This window comes from Juglans microcarpa x Juglans regia, chromosome 8D (assembly GCF_004785595.1).
Source record: "Juglans microcarpa x Juglans regia isolate MS1-56 chromosome 8D, Jm3101_v1.0, whole genome shotgun sequence".
Taxonomy (NCBI): domain Eukaryota; kingdom Viridiplantae; phylum Streptophyta; class Magnoliopsida; order Fagales; family Juglandaceae; genus Juglans; species Juglans microcarpa x Juglans regia.
This window is the reverse complement of record NC_054608.1, coordinates 29,797,008-29,800,937: the sequence shown is the minus strand read 5'-3', so window position 1 is coordinate 29,800,937 and position 3,930 is coordinate 29,797,008.

The following is a 3,930-nucleotide window of genomic DNA, read 5'->3' as shown; positions in this document are numbered from 1 at the left end:
TGGTTGTCCCTCTTTTACTAAATTTCTGTAGTTGGATGTAACTTGCAACAGTTTTGTGTTTAAAAATGTTAATGTAATAAAAGTTGTACAATTTGTACTCTCTTTCATAATGCAATGAGGGTTACATCATAAATACTCTTCAGTTCCTAGGTACATTACACTGCCAATTAGCATCAACTAATTAACTGAATCATGACATTTATCCCGGCCTTTTCCATAAAGAAAATTAGGGGAAAAAAATATGAACAAATGACAAGAAACTAAAACTAAACAACGACACATGAATGATAAAATGGTAGATCTAGAGCTCAATTGGCCAACCCTCATCAAGAGGGTCGTCACTCCCTCATGGGGTGGCTCTTGTCTTCCTAATTATTTGTAGTTTTCCTTAACATGATTTTCAGCAAAAGAGTGCATCTTTGATCCGAATGTACTGTACAGTTGGGTTTAACGTGTAATCGAAACCTAATATGTTAAGTCTCTCATTTCATACAAATAAATTGAGATGTAAGAATTATTGCCAATATTCGAAAAAGAAAATTCCAAATTTGCATATCTCACTTCACTTTTCTTTGATATGGGTAGGAGAATCTTTGACAAGTAATTAATCAACCCATGATAGATCTATGCCCTCTCCATTGCTTGATCAAGTACTAAAGATCATGACTTGCATGTAGAACTTACCTAGTTCTTCATTGAATATAAATTAGGTCTAATCTAGCTTTCCATTTGAGGATCGAATCCCCATTTCAACCAAGAGCTTTCAAAGGATACAACAATGAAAGCAAAGTCAACAGAGACAATATCCCATTTGCAAAATTGTCATTGCTTCATGTCATGTTGAGCTAACATAGTAATCCTTGAACTTGGAAGCAAAGTCGGAGACAGGTTCCTCAGTAGGTGCTCTTTCATACATGCTTTATTGGGAAATCAATTCTTGAGTTTCTCATCATGCATGCTTCTTGTTTCTTGGTTTGATTTATAGATTTTGCTAACATTTTGTTTTCCTCTAGGTTTTTATCCGTTAAGGAACATTAGCGGTGAGCATTTTTTATTTTTCATATGCTCTTTTTGTGGTATAATTTTTTGTTGTTAAACTAAAGAGAAGATCACTAGCTAGCTAGGTTGTTAGCCATGAGAGAGATCCAAAGAGAGAAAAAAGGACAAGGAAAATGACAAAGAAGAAGAGATGGAGATCAGGAGTACTGGGTGGCTTGGAGAGGGGAGATGGAGAAATAAATTAGGGTTCTTGTGAGAGAGATGAAGAGGAAGAGACAGAAAGGACAAAACTATATATTTAGAAATATTTTGGTGTTTAAATTAGTTTCATGTGAAATAATAATAAAATCATAATATATTAACATGTCTGTCTTTCATTAGTGGACGGATGGAAACCATACTTTTAAGGAGATTAATCCGTATTGAACATATATAGAACATGCAACTCATGAAGGATCAGACAATTAAACTTTAACCTGCCGATAAAAAAAAAAAAAACAACATTCAAAGTGGTTTTTTTAAACAGTTCTTAAAAATATAATCTTCTAGTTGGACAAACAATTTTATAAAAATAAAATAAAAAATCTTCGTGACAGTTTCCCGTGGGTTCCAAGTTCCATGGACATTATAATTAGAGCTCGTTTGGATACAAAAATTATCTCATCTCATAATTATAATTTTTTTTAAATTTTTATACAAAGTATAATAAATAATTCAACTTTTTTAAAGTCTAAAATAATAATAATATTAAAAAATAATATTCTAATAATATTTTATTTAACTTATCTAAAATTATTTTATCTCATCTTACTATCCATCTTACTATTTTATGTATTTGTATGTTACTTTATTCCTTTGGTCAGTACTCCAATCAAAAGTCTGCATAATGCTTGCCTGCTTCATTTTTCCCACTTAACTTCCATTTTGTTTTCTCTGTTTTCTCCTCTTTCGTCGTCACGTCTTATGTGGTTGATTGGACTTTTACTCTGGAGATCGCATACAATACTCAATCATATAAATTTGAGTCTCAATCACAAAGAAAAAATGTAAAAAATGATATATAATATTCATATTCATTACAAGAAGAACTTACATTTATAGTTAGTTATTTATGACGAAAATAACAATTTACTATTAGAATGAGTCTTTTTTTGTAGGGATTCCTCGATGAGCAATGCTATATAATCTCTTATCCTCCACACACCACATTTTTTTTAAAATTTTAAAATTTTTTTAAATTTTTTTTGAGTTTATTCTTTTTAAACTAATTTAATTTTTCTATTCATTATTCATATATTAAATATTTGATAAAAGAAAAAAAATAATAAAAATTTAAAAAAGTGTGGTGTGTGGAGGTTGTGTGAATAGTATAAGGTTGTGTACATTTTTTGTTCCTCGATATAGTTAAAATGTTTCTATACTTTAAATTAGACTCAGCATCGTTTGACCGCTACGCCTTGTGTTTATATTATCTTCTTCTTGTTGATCTCGTCTTTTTGTTTAGAAGACAATATTTACTGTATCATAAAGAATTTGGGAAAAGAGACAGAGATCAAATGCATTGTACATTAATGGACTTAATTTGATTACAATTACAATTGGATAAACCTGGATGAATAGAAAATTGAAAATTCCATTCTTTGTCATGTAAACTTAAAAAAAATAAATAAAGAATAATATGCAAACCTTCTCAAAGTGTTCTGATCTCTTTGTTCAATAAAACAATTGTGAGCATGGTTCACAGTGTCTGAAATCAAGCAAATGAAAAAATCCCGTCAATTTCTAATATATGAAAGATATTTACTAGATTAATTAAGTTTCTCGTATATTTTTTATTCGAGATTACATGCACTAGAAATAATGTAGCTAGAACAATTTTTTGAACTGTGCCTTCTTCCATATACATTTCGAAGGAAATATAATAAACCGAAACCCTTTAATTTCCTGTACTAATAATTAAGCTGGGAGGCATGCACGATACCTGCATATATGTAATGTTGGGAGTAGAATGTACTAAGTGTTAAACCCACCAAAGGCTCATAGAAAATGGAAGGGAGAAACAAAGAATCGGACAATGAGATGGCTAGCTTGATTGGACAATATAAAGGAAAGATCAAACATAAAGTTAAAAGACAAGACATAGAGAGAGAGAGAGAGAGAGAGAGAGAGAGAGAGAGGAATCAGAGAGGGTGATCTGCTTTCTCATGGGTCTGGAGGGACTATAAGAGAGAAAGGGAGAACCAAAGATCAGTTTCGAGGCTACTTTCCTAGAGTTTAGTGAGAAATGAGAGCTTCTATTCAACCATGTTTATAGTGGATTTAACATCCAAGATCCGTAGACTCATTAGGCATTAGTGCCGAACCATGTTTATAGTGGATTTTACATCCAAGATCCATATTCCCACATTTCTTAAAACGTGTTTTGCAAAGAATTCAAAGAGACTGACCTTCACAGAATTGGGGACCAAACCCTTGTACAATGCCCCAAAGCCCTCATATCGAACAGATTTTCTGAATGTTGGCAAAAATACCAGTATATTCAAGTGGGGCCTTGCTCCTCCCATCACCAGTGACAATAGAAGCAGCATTACTCCATCCCACCATCTGCATCCGTCTACGTATGACATCAAGAGGATAAGCAACAGTTTGCCCAACAGTCCCAGCAGCAGCCCTGCATGCCAGCCGTGTTGTCACACTCAACTCAGAGTCTTCAACCAGTCCAAATGTTCTAGTTTTAACTAACCAATCCTTTAGAGATTCATACACAACAAAGTTCAGACCCACATATGGAACCTGCAAACATCAGATACTAATATCATACTACAATTCGAGAGTTTTGTTTTTCTGATTTCATATTAAAATCCAGAGAGACAAGTTTAAGGTGCTAAAAAGAAAATGATAAATTAATATCATGTATCAGCACAGAAGGGA